The following is an 18,399-nucleotide window of genomic DNA, read 5'->3' on the forward strand; positions in this document are numbered from 1 at the left end:
ATATTAGGGCTTGTATAAATAATCTGGATGTTAACTCTCATCTTTTTGATTTGTTAAACCTCAGATCATTGAGAAATCTGTTGAATGAAAAACATAGAATTCATGCTTTAAATAGAAAATGTTTACTGTTACGTGTGCATGCTAGACCCAGACTAGGATAATCAATCTTTTAAAGAAAAATCGGATAAAATAATTTTTTAGAAATTTTATTTTCTAAATTATTTAACTTTCAATATCACAAGGTGAATCGCATTGTGAGATATTGTAGATAGTTTGCTAAAATGCACATAAAATAGGTACATAAATTAATTTTGGAGCCGTCAAATGCTCTGATAAAAAGATTTCTCTAGAGATAAGTAATAGAATTCAATTAACCATTTTTGTTATTTGGAAGAAAACCTTTGCATTATAAAAATTATTTATATTAACTCATTAGTTTGTTCATTCATTTCCAGGAAGAAGCGGGAGCGGAGAGAACATTCTCATTTTGCAGATCATAGCCTGTCGAGGTAAGTCCTTAGGGTTATCATGCCAGATCTTAGTTGACAGCTCTTGCCATCTCAATGTAAATGGATTATTTATGACCTTGAACTCTATATCTCTTTCTCTCTATATAAAGAATGTTGGTGCACAGTAAAAATCGTGATGCTTCCACATATCAAATATACCTAGAAAACAGCCTGCCTCACTCTATATATATATTACTTAATGTAGTAAACAATCCCTCTACAACGAGTTGGCTGGAAAACTGGAAAACATGAGGGACGTGTAGTTGGGTAAGACCTGGCTAAATAACATTAATGACTTACCTCGACAGAGTTTCACCGTCAAATTGAATATGAGCGTACGACAGTTATTTCATGGAGGAAATTGTCAAAAGGATCTCAACCTAATCATCAGAGCTGAGCAAAAGGAAAGATATATGATTCATTTAGTGGTTAGATCTACAAATAGTTTTCTCACTAATCCAATTGAGCCATCTGTGGTCTTTTCTTAGCCTTCCTAGCATGGCAAGTCATTTCATGGGATATGCGTATCATATAGTGGATATTTGAAATACATCAGCTGTCAATTCATTTGTCTGAAATTAATTTTAATCCACACAGCCAAGGAATTCGATACACCCCTTCTACAAGTTAACTAGTTTTTCATTGAAAAAGAATCAGAGAAATTACATTAATGTCTACAAATGTTTAGAATTGGTCAATTGGATTGAAAACTACAACTACAATTGCATGAGGGAATGAAAATGACCTGCAACATTTTAAGAAAATACGAGGGTACAAGCTAAAAGCGAGAAGTTAAGAAAGGAAACACTTAAACTAGAAGTAAACCCCTCACATTTGTAAATAGCCGCCTCAGGAATCAAGGAAATACGGCTATTTACAAATGAAGAAGCACTCTGATTTCACTATTTGGACAGAAAACACTGTGGCATATGAGCTCGTTTTCCTCTTCAAATAGTGAAATACGAGCTCTTCTTCATTTGTAAATTCCAGTTTTTGCTTGATTCCTGAGGCAGCTATTTACAAATGTGAGCTTCGGGATTTACCAGGTTCCACTGAGTTTTGAATTAGGACACTATTTATTTTACATTTAGAGTTTATCTTAGTTTAAGTCTTTTCTTTCTGACCCACTGGCTTTTAGCTTGAAACCTCTATTTTCTTATAATGTTGCAGGTCATTTTTATGCCTTCATGCTATTGTAGTTTGTATTTTCTAGTTCAATTGACTCATTCTCAACATTTGTAGACAATATTGTAATTTATCGTATTTTCTTTCATAGAAAAATAGTTACTTCGAGAAGAGGTGTATCGCATATCTTGGCTGAGTGGATTAGGATTAATTTAAGACATATGGATTAATAGTATTGAGACTTAAACTTGTATGACTTGACATGCTAGGAAGGTTAAGAAAAATCAGCCAGATGGCTCAACTGGAATAGTGAGAAAACTATAGGTAGATTGTGGTCCATAGATCTAATGAATCAGAGTTGAACCACAAGGAATGCAGCAGATTCAACATGAAATATAGAGAGGATAAATCTGACATTCATTGCACCGATGTATATGATTCTGATGATTCAAAGTTGAATGAGAAGGAATGAAGCGGATTCAACATCAAAAATAGAGAGTATATACGGGACAAATCCGTGGGTGATGGTAGCTTTGCTAAGACATTTAGCACTGAAAGAAATTGAAATGACAGAGGTAAACCTTGGTGTTCCTAATGTATTTAACATGCTTGGAGAAAACGTTTAAGGATCTAGAAAATGTCATTGCAGAAACCCCCTCTACAGTTACTACACCAATCTTCTGAAGTGGCTGGAAGGCAATACTTGTGCCATAATGTTAAAAATAGGTTGAAAGAGGCGACTGAAATTTGAATCATCTTCAAGTGCAAAGGCAGCTTAATTATGCATTTTTTCCTCCTTTTTCCATTTTTGGTCTCAGTTGCTGAACAATCTTCTGAATCGACCTTTTTTGTGTTGGGGACAGGTGTTGTCAGGCCTAATCAGTTCAGCTTGATTGTGAAATATGAATGTTTAGAATGTGATGGGAATATGATATGAATGTCTAAGTAGTCATGCCACACTAAGATCAGTCTGTGATGGGAGAAACAGAATTAAAATTTCTAAAAACAAAAATCTTATAGTCTTGAATTTAAATTTTTTTTTAATAATCATGAAAGTATTATTTTCTTTATTCTTCTTATTGATCTATGTAGCTGTAAAATTTAATTTAGAAAAAAAATATATACATATTATTATACATAAAACATATTAATAATTTTTTGCACTTCTGACTTGCATTTAATACTATCTGTCAGATATCTATAGACTTGAGTTTTAAAATTCACTATGATCCCATTTGCAAAGTTTTGAAATGTCTACTGAGTAGAAAAGGGGAATATTATTTAAGAACTTATGGACGAGCTTATTTTGTCTTACATCATCTACCTATAAATTCAACATTTATTTTATAATGTATAGGCATCAAAATAATATTTGTAAAAAATCATAGGTAATCAAGGAAATAATATTTTAAAAAAATCATAGGTAATCAAGGAAATAATATTATATCACCACTTCAAGTAAGCAAAAGATAGAAAAAATATAAATTTTAGTGTTGATATGTTAAAAAAATACCAGTCACTTATTAGAAAGGGAATAACAATGCAAAAGGTGATATATTTTTGATAGCCTTTACAATGTCGAAGGCTATCAAAATTAAATAGACCAAGTAGGGGTGCAAACTCCAAAAGAACAAAGTTGGACAAGCCAAACCAATCTCAAAAACCGTCAACAACCCAACCCATATCAAGAGGGGGGAGGAAAACCTGAAACTTGACAAGGGGAGCTTGGGAAAGGGGGTTAGATTTTCCTTTCTGCCTATGACAAACAATCATCTAGGAAACACTATCATTAGGAACTTTCAAAGAAGAATCAAGCGTGGAAGACTCCAATAGAGTCACTGCCATGCTACTATTGTAGCTGAGCAACAGAAGGAGAACAAGCGCCAGGAGCAGAGTGAAGGTGAGGAGAAGGAGCAATGAGTGCAGGAACCAAGGAAGTGGAAGGGTCTGCCACAATAGTAACATCAACCAAGGCTTCATCAACAATAAGGGGCACCTCATCTTGAGATGAATCAACCGAAACAGGATCTAAAGTATTAATCGTCAAGTGCTCTTCCATAGGATCCTTCCAGCAAGTAGCAACACCTTTGTGAAGAGAGAGAGAATAGTCAAAAGCAAGGTGACCCATTGAGAGGCACCTTTGACAGTGAAAAGGGAGGCCTTCATAATCTATTGGTTGAGTCCAAGGCCTATCCCCAACCATAAGAATCACATCCCTAGGGAGGGCCAGAGATATGTCAACATCAATTAATAGGCGAGCAAACATAGAATGACCCATGGATAACGTGGCATCATCAACCTTCAAGAAGTTGCTAATGGAGTTACCGATGGCCTCAAAACAAGAAGGTTCCCAAAAATCAAGAACAAAGGCATTAGCAACCAGAGCACAAAATTATAAACCAACAGAATATGGAAATGATATAACCATCTAGAATAAACATCCAAAACTGAATCCAGAGATTCTGATCATACGAGATCAGAATTAAAACTAAGATGATCACCAAGACTAACTGGGATAGGTCCAATTTGGATATAGTGTTGGCATCGATGAAAACACTTAACCAAATCCAACATATTCCAAACAATATCCCCTTTTGGCATTGATGGCAACACTGAATGTGAAAAACATCCAAGTGCAAAGGAATACCAAAAATCTCCCAAAAGATTGATTTGAAATATATTTCTCCCGCTTAGATTAATACCTTCTCCCAAAATATTGATAGTTTTTTATATAAACACCTTCTCCTCCTTTGACATCAATAACAAAGGACAAATATCAAACCAAAATACTAAACCAAATAGTTTACTACTCCCCTTGAGTAGTAGCAACATCTCATCAACCTCGATCAGAAGGATATGTTTGATAAACTGAACTGACTGATATATCCCTACATCACGAAGTCTCTTCTAGATGGGTGTTGACCCCGAACTAGTTTCTGTGATATTCAAAAGTATCTTTAGGCAATGGTTTAGTTACAATATCTACAATCTGTTCCTTAGTAGGCACATAAACCAATCTGTCTTCCTTTACTTCAACATTTTCCTTTAAGAAATTGTACCTTATAGAAATGTGTTTCGATTTGGATTGAAATACTAGATTCTTTGACATATCAATAGCAATATTATTATCATAGTAAATAATAGTAGGCTCATCATAAATTATCCTTATATCTTTTAGCATTTGTTTTATCCATAAAATCTTACTATAGTTGGTAGCAGCAACTATATACTCTGTTTCAACATTAGACAATGAAGTGCATGATTGTTTCTTGCTAAGCCATGAAACCAACTTCTTTCCAAGAAAGAATACACCACCAGTAGTTCTCTTTTGATCATTCACATCTCCTGCCCAATCAAAATCTATATAGGCACATAATATGAAGTCATCATTCTTTGGATACCATAGCCCAAACTCTATTTTACATACCAAATATTTGAATATCCTCTTAACACCAATATCATGAGTTTCTCTAGGATCTGAGTGAAATCTAGATGTAATACAAACAATGTTCATTATATCAGGTCTAGTTTGAGTTAGGTACAACAATCCACCAATCATCGATTTGTATATGCTTGGATTTACTCCAGGAGATTCATCATCCTTTGACAATTCACAACCGCTTATCATAGGAGTATGACAGGTTTACAATTCTCAGGTCCAAATTTCTTAACTAACTCCTTCACATACTTAGTTTAAGAAATGAAAATAACTTTCTCAGTCTGAGTAATCTACAAACAAAAGAAAAATTTCATCTCACCAATCATAGACATTTTAAATTCATTCTTCATATCATTAGCAAATTTCATGCATAGAATTTATTCACCTCCAAAAATGATATCATAAGAAATATGTCATCCTGCTCAATTTTGTAATTTAAGTTACTAACAGCATTACCTTTGCTAAAACCAATCTTTAAAAGATATCTATCTAATCTAGCATACCATGCTCTAGGGGCTTGTTTTAGTCCATATAAAGATTTCTTCATTCTACAAACCATGTCTTTGTCTTCTGAAAAAAAAAATCCATCAGGTTGCTCAATGTAGACTTCCTCTTCTAGGTCTCCGTTTAGAAATGTATGTTTGACATCCATCTGATATACTTTGTAGTTCTTGTGTGCATAGTCATACCGCTTCAATTCTTGCAACTGGACCATAAGTCTCTCCATAATCAAATCCATCTTCCTGTGAAAATCCTTTGTAAACTAATCTAGCCTTGTTTCTCACAACCAGGCCTTCCTTATTTAATTTATTCCTGAAAACCCATTTAGTTCCAATAATATTCTTGTCTTTAGGTCTAGTAACTAATTCCCATGTCTTAATCTTTTCTATCTGATTTTATCCTTCTTCCATTGCTTTTATCCAATTTTCATCCTTGCTTCAATAAATGATCTTAATTCTTATCCAATTTCATAATTTATGATTTTTAAGAAATACTAATTGTGCATTGAATATCTCTATGATATGGTTGTCTCGTGTATTCTATTATGACTTAGTGCAACATTAACTTTGCACTATGCTCAATGTCGTTTATGGATATTACTCCTCTTTGTGTAATCATATTTACATATATTTCTTTTGTATCTAAAACTATTGCCATTATCTCATGAAGCTCTGTGAAGTAGGACTGAAACCTAATCTTTTGGTATTGATTTTAGAGATTGTCTTTCTCATGATGGCTGCACGAACTGGTCAAAATCTTGATTATCTCTTGATGATCTTTATACCTTACTTTGACTGTCCATGAGGCTTATCATATTGATAGCTGGCTGAACCTTGTGGTTTGTGCTTTCATTATCTGTTCCTTTGATTTAGTATTATGTTTTTGCGGACTAATAAAGTTTTTTAAAAATCCGTGAACTGGGTTTTCACCAGATTTTTAGGGTCATTCCGTTTTGAAGTCTTCTCATTTCTGTAAAAAAGTCGTCATAACCGGAATCTAGGTTTTCACGAAATCATGAAAACATTATGATTATATCTTTGCTTGTTGTTCATTGCGCACTAGGATCTGCTCCTTTGCTAATTGTCATTTCTTAGGATTCTATATTTTAAATTTATATCCATGCTTATGCCTATACTGTGATTTTAAGGCTGCCATTCTAAGAGTGACTGTTGTCTATGATATTATGACTGTTCACTATACATGTTTGAGGCACTAGTTTATTCTTCACTGTTTGAGTTCCTTCAAAATACATTCAAAATATTTGAATATGCTACTCTTATTGAATGGATCAGTTTCTATTCGATCAGAAGATTATTCGCTTGAGTATTGATAGATTTCATAATCTTATGCTTCTCTAATCTGCAAGGCTGTGAATGATTTAGCATTTTTTTATTTTTTTGGGAACTTAATAGTGAACTTTTATTGTCACTTTTGGGTCTTACTTTGATCTGAGTATAATTTGTGACTGCTTTGGGTGCATGAAAGACTGCTCTTTACTCACCATTTTGAGAATGTGACATCTGAATATTTACACTTTTGTGATAGCTTATCATCAATTTCTGAATACTATGCCCTTCATCAGGGGGCTAATGTTCTTTATTTCCGTGTATTTGGTAATGCTGATAATGATATTTGGATGGCTGCAAGCAGTACTTAGACTGCCTTGTTTGACTCTTTTATTCCCTTCACTAGAACTTGTGACCTAAGACTCCATAAGGTCTGAAACCATGAAGATGTTTCTATCTTTATTTCAAAAATTCGGTGACTGTATTTTGTCACTGTGTTATGATATCCATACCGATGTGTTATGATATCCATACTGATTATGCACTTCTGTGAAATTTCATTGTCTTTATTATTTATTGTCTTTGTGACAGTCCATTGTTGAAAGCTTTCGGACTTTATTGCCTGTGGACTAAGATATAGCGTTCACCCCATCCAATTAGTTTACTTATTTCATCTTGCTTCAAATCATTTGCTATTGAACGTTTTATCTATTTCTTATTTTCCTGATTGGCACAGACTATGAACTTTTTAAGTCTTTTTTTCTAAGAGACTAAAAGATATTTGCCTATTTTTTTTTACTCTAAACTATAATTGTTTGACAATTTGTTGTAGTAAATTTCTTCTCCTTCTGATTTTTTTTGGTATGCTCTAATGGTCTACTTCTTTTTTGCCCTTACTAGATTTGTGAATATGCACCCAATTATTCCCATTTTGAAAGTAATGGAAGGGATTCTCCTCATAATTGACCTAACAAATCCTCTATGGCACTATCTTGGGATATACTTCTCTCTATTGAACCTATCTATCTTTCATTGAAACACTTCTCTCTATTGAACCTATCCGAGATTCATGCAGTTTCAGTTATCAAATTCAACTCTCAACTCTCAACTTTCAACTCTCTTTAAATCTCCAAAATATTGGACCTCTTTTTAAGGATTCCAATATTTGGTTCTAACCAAAGTTTTAAAGTTTTGATTCACAAATTCCCCTTGGCTCATACCTTCTCCTTTTGTTCTTATTTTATTATGTTTACTATTATATATATCAAAGAATAAAAATTGAAAAGCACTTCCTAATCCTATTTCCATCTTTCACCCATGAATATTTCCATGTCCTATGATTGAATGTAAAAGACAGTTTAGTGTCTCTCAATATACAACAAGTACTAACAATATAGAGAGTTTCCTTCATTACCCATCCCATTTTTTGCAACAAGGAAAATGGAATAAAATTTATGTTTCTATTTTCTAATTTAAATAGCCATTTTCCATGTTTAACTATTTTCATCACAGTTTTCACATACTAAACTATTGACTTATTTATTTCATTTTATTATAAATAATTCAAGTCTAATATCATAGCTAAATGTTATTTTATTTTATTTACTTTGATCATGATTCATCATTATTCCTTAAAACAAAAATAGAAATAAAATTATATTGGCTTTTGATCTATTGTCATCAATGTTCATAGGATTATTATTTCCCTAAGTGAGGCTTAGGATAGGCTAAGTTGTGGGGACACCCCAACATTGTGAAAATAAATAAATTTTTCTCTAAGTTATTCTACATAGTCATTCGTTTATTTATTTATAGTAAAACGAGCTTATAAAAAAGATTATAGAAACATCACTTTGGAAATATAAATTACATATTTTTCTTAAAAAAAATGAATATTATGTTTCTTACCTACCCTACATAACAATTGGATTATTTATTTTCCAAGGGCATATGTTTACTGTAGAATCATAGAAATCCCCTTTTGGGAAAACAAATTCCATCATTATCCTCTTAAAACAATAAAAAATAAATAATATTTCCTTACCTTCCCAACATAACCATTTTGTTACTTATTTCCCATGGGGCATAAGTTTAGTGGAAAACTATAGAAACAACTCCTTGGAAATCTTAATTACCCATTTACCATTAAAAATTATTTCCCAACTACCTAACTTAACTAGTCAACACTTATTTCCCATGGGCCATAAGTTTATTGGAAAATTATAGAAACAACTCCTTTGAAATCTTAAGCATCCTATGTAACTATTGGATGACCTTACCTACCTTTTTAACTATTGGATCACTTATTTGTCACATACAAGTTTTGTGCAAAATTATTCTAAAAAGACCTTGAAAATATTAACTACTCTATGTAATAATTAGATTAACTCTTAAAACTTTAGCATAACGAGCTAATAAGTACGTGGCATAAATTTACTAGAAAGTTATAAAAACACCTTATTGGAAATACTAACTACCCTATGTAGGTGTTCACCATAATATAGGAAACTCTTAAAAAATTAAACTACTAATTGTTCTTTAAAATAAAACAATTTTCTAGTTACCTACCATTCTTATCTATTGGATCTCTTATTTCAAAAAATTATTTTTTCTACCTACCCACTATCTTTTAGCATTTGTTTTATCCATAAAATCCTAGTACAGTTGGTAGCAGCAACTATATACTCTGTTTCAACATTAGACAATGAAGTGCATGATTGTTTCTTGCTAAGCCATGAAACCAACTTCTTTCTAAGAAAGAATACACCACCAGTAGTTCTCTTTTGATCATTCTTTGGATACCATAGCCCAAACTCTATTTTACATACCAAATATTTGAATATCCTCTTAACACCAATATCATGAGTTTCTCTAGGATCTGAGTGAAATCTAGAAGTAATACAAACAATGTTCATTATATCAGGTCTAGTTTGAGTTAGGTACAACAATCCACCAATCATCGATTTGTATCTACTTGGATTTACTCCAGGAGATTCATCATCATTTGACAATTTGCAACCGCTTATCATAGGAGTATCGACAGGTTTAGAATTCTCAGGTCCAAATTTCTTAAGTAACTCCTTCACATACTTAGTTTAACAAATGAAAATACCTTTTTCAGTCTGAGTAATCTGCAAACAAAAGATAAATTTCATCTCACCAATCATAGACATTTTAAATTCATTCTTCATATCATTAGCAAATTTCATGCATAGAATTTATTCACCTCCAAAAAAGATATCATAAGAAATATGTCACCCTACTCAATTTTCTAATTTAAGTTACTAACAATATTACCTTTGCTTAAACCAATCTTTAAAAGATATCTATCTAATCTAGGATACCATGCTCTAGGGGCTTGTTTTAGTCCATATAAAGATTTCTTCATTCTACAAACCATGTCTTTGTCTTCTGAAAAAAAAAATCCATCAGGCTGCTCAATGTAGACTTCCTCTTCTAGGTCTCCATTTAGAAATGTACGTTTGACATCCATCTGATATACTTTGTAGTTCTTGTGTGCAGATTAGACCATAAATAGTCATACCACTTCAATTCTTGCAACTGGACCATAAGTCTCTCCATAATCAAATCCATCTTGCTGTGAATTTCCTTTGTAAACTAATCTAGCCTTGTTCCTCACAACCAGACCTTCGTTATTTAATTTTTTCCTAAAAACTCATTTAATTCCAATAATATTCTTGTCTTTAGTTCTAGTAACTAATTCCCATGTCTTAATCTTTTCTATCTGATTTTATCCTTCTTCCATTACTTTTATCCAATTTTCATCCTTGCTTCAATAAATGATCTTAATTCTTATGCAATTTTCATCTGTCAAAAGGGTTGTTACTATTCTTATTATCCACTGGAGGTTGCACAAAACTATCAAACCCTAATTGTTTTCCTTTGTCCTTAATTATGATCATAATTTATGATTTCTAAGCAATACTAATTGTGCATTGAATATCTCTGTGATATAGTTGTCTCGTGTATTCTATTATGACCTAGTGCAACATTAACTTTGCACTATGCTCAGTGTCATTTATGGATATTACTCCTCTATGTGTAATCATATTGACAGATATTTCTTTTGTATCTAAAACTATTGCAATTATCTCATGAAGCTCTGTGAAGTAGTTCTGCAACCTAATTTTTTGGTATTGATTTTAGAGACTGTCTTTCTCATGATGGCTGCACCAACTGGTCAAAATCTTGATTATCTCTAGATGATCTTTATACCTCACTTTGACTGTCCATGAGGCTTATCATATTGATAGCTGGCTGAACCTTGTGGTTTGTTCTTTCATTATCTGTTCCTTTGATTTAGTATTATCTTTTTGCGGACTAATAAAGTTTTTTGAAAATACGTGAACTGGGTTTTCACCAGATTTTTTGAGTGATTGTGTTTTGAAGTCGTCTCATTTCTGCATAAAAATCATCATAAACGGAATCTGGGTTTTCACAAAATCATGAAAACATTATGACTATATCTTTGCTTGTTGTTCATTGTGCACTAGGATCTGCTCTTTTGCTAATTGTCCTTTCTTAGGATTCTATATTTTAAATTTATATCCATGCTTATGCCTATACTGTCCTTCAGTGATTTTAAGGCTGCCATTCTAAGAGTGACTGTTGTTTGAGTTCCTTCAAAATACATTCAAAATATTTGAATATGCTACTCTTATTGAATGGATCAGTTTCTATTCTATCAGAAGATTATTCGCAGTATGGATAGAAATGATAGCCTTATGCTTCTCTAATCTGCAAGGCTGTAAATGATTGAGCATTTTTTTATTTTTTTGGGAATTCAATAGTGAACTTTTATTGTCACTTTTGGGTCTTACTTTGATCTGAGTATAATTTGTGACTCCTTTGGGTGCATGAAGGACTGCTCTTTACTCACCATTTTGAGAAAGTGACATTTGAATAATTATACTTTTGTGATAGCTTATCATGAATTTCTCTGTGAATACTATGCCCTTCATCAGGGGGCTAATGTTCTTTATTTGTAATGCTGATAATCTCCTCACTGTCTTTTACAAATATTTGGATGGCTGCAAGCAGTATTTAGACTGCCTTGTTTGACTCTTTTATTCTTGTCACTAGAACTTGTGACCTAAGACTCCATAAGGTCTGAAACCATGAAGATGTTTCTATCTTTATTTCAAAAATTCCGTGATTGTATTTTCTCACTGTGTTATGATATCCATATCGATGTATTATTATATCCATACTGATTATGCACTTCTGTGAAATTTCATTGTCTTTATTATTCATTGTCTTTGTGACAGTCCATTATTGAAAGCTTTTGGACTTTATTGCCTATGGACTAAGATATAGCGTTCACCCCATCCAATCAGTTTACTTATTTCATCTTGCTTCAAATCATTTGCTATTGAACGTTTTATCTATTTCCTATTTTCCTGATTGGCACAGACTATGAACTTTTGAAGTTTTTTTTCCTAAGAGACCAAAAGATATTTGCCTATTTTTTTTAATTCTAAACTATAATTGTTTGATAATTTGTTGTAGTAAATTTCTTCTCCTTCTGTTTTTTTTCGGTACGCTCTAATGGTCTACCTCTTTTCGCCCTTACTGGAGTTGTGAATATGCATCCAATTATTCCCATTTTGAAAGTAATTTAAGGGATTCTCCTCATAATTGACCTAACAAATCCTCTATCGCACTATCTTGGGATATACTTCTCTCTATTGAACCTATCTATCTTTCATTGCGACACTTCTCTCTATTGAACCTATCCGAGATTCACCCGGTTTCACTTATCAAATTCAACTCTCAACTCTCTTTAAATCTCCAAAATATTTCACCTCTTTCTTAGGATTCCAATTTTTGGTTCTGACCAAAGTTTTCAACTCTTGATTCACAAATTCCCCTTGGCTCATACTTTCTCCTTCTGTTCTTCTTGTATTATGTTTACTATTAGATATATCAATGAAAAAAATTGAAAAGCACTTCTTGATCTTGTTTCCATCTTTCACCCATGAATATTTCCATGTCCTATGATTGAATGTAAAAGACAGTTTAATGTCTCTCAATATACAACAAAGACTAACAATATAGAGAGTTTCCTTCCTTACCCATCCCATTTTTTGAAACAAGGAAAATGGAATAAAATTTATGTTTCTATTTTCTAATTTAAATAGCCATTTTCCATGTTTAACTATTTTCATCACAGTTTTCACATACTAAACTATTAATTAATTTATTTCATTTTATTATAAATAATTCAAGTCTAATATCATAGCTAAATGTTATTTGATTTTATTTACTTTGATCATGATTCATCATTATTCCTTAAAACAAAATTAGAAATAAAATTATATTGGCTTCTGATCTATTGTCATCAATGTTCATAGGATTATTATTTCCCTAAGTGAGGCTTATGATAGGCTAAGTTGTAGTGACACCCAAACATTGTGAAAATAAATAAATTTTTCTCTAAGTTATTCTACATAGTCATTCGTTTATTTATTTATTGTAAAACGAGCTTATAAAAAAGATTATAGAAACATCACTTTGGAAATATAAATTACATATTTTTCTTAAAAAAAATGAATATTATGTTTCTTACCTACCCTACATAACAATTGGATTATTTATTTTCCAAGGGCATATGTTTACTGTAGAATCATAGAAATCCCCTTTTGGGAAAACAAATTCCATCATTATCCTCTTAAGACAATAAAAAATAAATAATATTTCCTTACCTACCCAACATAACCATTTTGTTACTTATTTTCCAAGGGGAATAAGTTTAGTGGAAAACTATAGAAACAACTCCTTGGAAATCTTAATTACCCATTTACCATTAAAAATTATTTCCCAACTACCTAACTTAACTAGTCAACACTTATTTTCCATGTGCCATAAGTTTATTGAAAAATTATAGAAACAACTCCTTTGAAATCTTAAGTATCCTATGTAAGTATTGGATGACCTTACCTACCATTTTAACTATTGGATCACTTATTTGTCACATACAGGTTTTGTGCAAAATTATTCTAAAAATACCTTGAAAATATTAACTACTCTATGTAATAATTAGATTAACTCATAACACTTTAGCATAACCAGCTAATAAGCATGTGGCATAAATTTACTAGAAAATTATAAAAACGCCTTATTGTAAATACTAGCTACCCTATGTAGGCGTTCGATCATAATATAGGAAACTTTTAAAAAATTAAACTACTAATTGTTCTTTAAAATAAAACAATTTTCTGGTTACCTACCCTTCTTATCTATTGGATCCCTTATTTCAAAAAATCATTTTTTCTACCTACCCACTATCTATTTGAGTAATTTCAATTCAACCATTCAACTATTTATGCCATGATATTTAAATCGATCATCTATCTCATGACCTTCACTTGTTTGAATAAACCTTTCAATTTAAATTCCCCTTTTTCATATTACCATGATATTTTATTTTATTTTTTTCTTCTGAATTTTTGTCTAATTTAGTGTTTAGGTTTGCAAAAAACATTCTATTATAAACTTCACGAACTAACTTATGTTTTCTCATATGCAATAAGCATAAAAGAATATTGTATTGTAAACTTCACGAACTAACTTATGTTCTCTTATATGCACCAATCCTACTGTAGATACTTTTCAACTGAGAATATTAGATATATTTTCTTTACATCTTGATAGAAGATGTTTATTAAAATATTGTAGTGATGCTAAACCAGCAGCCATGCACCCCAATTTGACTTAAAAATGGATAACAGTTTTTGTATATTGCTATCAAGTTTTCATTACTACAGAGAGATTTTTCCCAATCGTCAGTGCAAAGAGATTGTTATCAAAGATTCTTTTTCCGTTCTTTTCAACATTCTTAGTAGTAGATCAGAGATTGAATAAAGGAGAAGCAATATAAAGTGTTTGATAAGTGTCTCTCTTGCTTTTATTTTCAACTTTCTTAGTCATAAATCAAACATTGAATTACTGAGAGACAATATAGGATGTTTGATAAGTGTCTCTCTTTCCTTTCTTTTCAATTTTACAAAATTGTTTGTATCATAAGAAAGAACATGAACAAACTTGTTTTCTATTGCTTGAAAAATGCAATTATTTGAAATCAACATAAAACAAGATCAAACTAGAAATATGTGATTTTGTTACTGATATAATTTTTTCTATTGTTTACATATATGAATTATTAATATAATTTCATTACCTATAAAGTGAAAATGATTCAAATTATCCATGTGTTGCAGTTAAAATTATATTTTTAAATATGATATTAGAGTTTGTATAAATAATCTGGATGTTAACTCTCATCTTTTTGATTTGTTAAACCTCAGATCATTGAGAAATCTGTTGAAGGAAAAACATAGAAATCGTGCTTTAAATAGAAAATGTTTACTGTTACGTGTGCATGCTAGACCCAGACTAGGATAATCAATGTTTTAAAAAAAAATCGGATAAAATAATTTTTTAGAAATTTTATTTTCTAAATTATTTCAATTTCAATATCATAAAGTGAATCGCATTGTGAGATATTGTAGATAGTTTGCTAAAATGCACATAAAACAGGTACATAAATTAATTTTGGAGTCCTCAAATGCTCTGATAAAAAGATTTCTCTAGAGAGAAGTAATAGAATTCAATTAACCATTTTTGTTGTTTGGAAGAAAACCTTTGCATTATAAAAATTATTTATATTAACTCATTAGTTTGTCCATTCATTTCCAGGAAGAAGCGGGAGCGGAGAGAACATTCTCATTTTGCAGCTCATAGCCTGTCGAGATAAGTCCTTAGGGTTATCATGCCAGATCTTAGTTGGCAGCTCTTCCCAGCTCAATATAGATGGATTATTTATGACCTTGAACTCTATATCTCTTTCTCTCTATATAAAGAATGTTGGTGCACAGTAAAAATCGTGCTGCTTCCACATATCAAATATACCTAGAAAACAGCCTGCCTCACTCTATATATATATTACTTAATGTAGTAAACAATCCATTTACAACGAGTTGGCTGGAAAACTGGAAAACATGAGGGACGTGTAGTTGGGTAAGACCTGGCTAAATAACATTAATGACTTACCTCGACAGAGTTTCACCGTCAAATTGAATATGAGGGTACGACAGTTATTTCATGGAGGAAATTGTCAAAAGGATCTCAACCTAATCATCAGAGCTGAGCAAAAGAAAAGATATATGATTCATTTAGTTGTTAGATCTGCTGATAGTTTTCTTACTAATCCAATTGAGCCATCTGTTGTCTTTTCTTAGCCTTCCTAGCATGGCAAGTCATACAAATTCAGAAGTCATTTCATGGGATATGCGTATCATATAGTGGATATTTGAAATACATCAGCTGTCAATCCATTTGTCTGAAATTAATTTTAATCCACACAGCCAAGGAATTCAATACACCCTTTCTAGAAGTTAACTAGTTTTTCTTTGAAAAAGTATCAGAGAAATTACATTAATGTCTACAAATGTTGAGAATTGGTCAGTTGGATTGAAAACTACAACTACAATAGCATGAGGGAATGAAAATGACCTGCAACATTTTAAGAAAATATGAGGGTACAAGATAAAAGGAGAAGTTAAGAAAGGAAACACTTAAACTAGAAATAAACCCAACTAACATAAACCCTAAATGTAAAATAAATAATGTCCCAATTCAAAACTCAGTAGAACCTTGTAAATCCCAAACCTCACATTTGTAGTTTGTATTTTTTAATTCAATTGACTCATTCTCAACATTTGTAGAAAATATTGTAATTTATCTTTATTTTTTTTCACAGAAAAATAGTTACTTCGAGAAGAGGTGTATGGCATTTCTTGGCTGAGTAGATTAGGATTAATTTAAAAGAAACGGATTAACAGTAGTTAGACTTAAATTTGTATGACTTGACATGCTAGGAAGGTTAAGAAAAACCAGCCAGATGGCTCAACTGTAGTGAGAAAACTATCGGTAGATCGTGGTCCATAGATCTGATGAATCAGAGTTGAACCACAAGGAATGCAGCAGATTTAACATGAAATATAGAGAGGATAAATGTGACATTCATTGCACCGACGTATATGATTCTGATGATTCAGAGTTGAATGAGAAGGAATGAAGCGGATTCAACATCAAAAATAGAGAGTATATACGGGACAAATCCGCGGGTGATGATAGCTTTGCTTAGACATTTAGCACCGAAAGAAATTGAAATGACAGAGGTAAACCTTGGTGTTCCTAATGTATTTAACATGCTCGGAGAAAACGTTTAAGGATCTAGAAAATGTCGTTGCAGAAACCCCCTCTACAGTTACTACACCAATCTTCCGAAGTGGCTGCAAGGCAATACTTGCCCCATAATGTTAAAAATAGGTTGAAAGAGGCGACTGAAATTTGAATCATCTTCAAGTGCAAAGGCAGCTTAATTATGCATTTCTTCCTCCTTTTTCCATTTTTGGTCTCAGTTGCTGAACAATCTTCTGAATCGACCTTTTTTTGTGTTGGGGACAGGTGTTGTCACGCCTAATCAGTTCAGCTCGACTGTGAAATATGAATTTTTAGAATGTGATGGGAATTTGATATGAATGTCTAAGTAGTCATGCAATAGGTATGATCTCAAATTTAGCTTCCTAAATAGGTTTTGGGGCAATCTCATCCCATGCTTCGCATACTTTCACATTGGTACTATAAAACCTTTTACAATGGTCAGTCTTCCGACTCTTTTCTTTCAAATAGATAGTTGCTTTCCTTATTGCATGGGGGGCCCATGGGACACATTGTGATTTTGCATGTCTCTACGAACAAAAACTTTACTTCTCCAGCTTCTCTCTAATAACCCACCATGTGTTGGCTCGACAGAGGAAAGAGATCATACAATACAGGGGGCTTCCCAATTCTCCAATGGCATGCCACATATGATGGGTGGTTGATTTTTGACCTCGACATTTCCTAGTGGATGTATTCAAATCTACTGAGCAAGGCCATCCAGAGTTCGAGGCTACCAAAATCTGATACGGAAACACGACACAACCTACATGCCCGACATGCTGGCGATTTGGGAAAATTTGTAACCCGCAACCTTCCGGCATGAAAGTGATCAGATATTGTCATTCCAAATCAAATCTTTCTGAATGGTGGCAAAAATGAAATTTTATCTTCACTATAGTATAAGGGGATATAAAATCCAGAGATAGAGGACGATTAAACATCGATTTTTCTTATAATAATATTATCTGATCGGATCTTTTTTTCTTCCAAGTTTTAGGTCAAATATTGAAAACTCAAAATATATTAACTTTTGAAAGAGATAGGACCTTTGTACAAGTGATCCAAATTTTTTGAAACATTTTTGTAAAAGTAATAACTTGATCAAGAGATCCGGTTTGGTTTTATAAAATCACATAATCGATAATTGAGCCTTAATATTATTCTAAATAGCAAATTGTGCCATGTTTCCTTTCTCTAATGTTCTTAATAATATTTTGTGCTAATCTTGTCTGTCCGATTCTAGTTTCATTTCTTTGGAATTTTTCTTTATGAGGTTATGAATAGTGTGCAT

This window comes from Cryptomeria japonica, chromosome 8 (genome assembly GCF_030272615.1).
Source record: "Cryptomeria japonica chromosome 8, Sugi_1.0, whole genome shotgun sequence".
NCBI classification, from domain to species: Eukaryota; Viridiplantae; Streptophyta; class Pinopsida; order Cupressales; family Cupressaceae; genus Cryptomeria; species Cryptomeria japonica.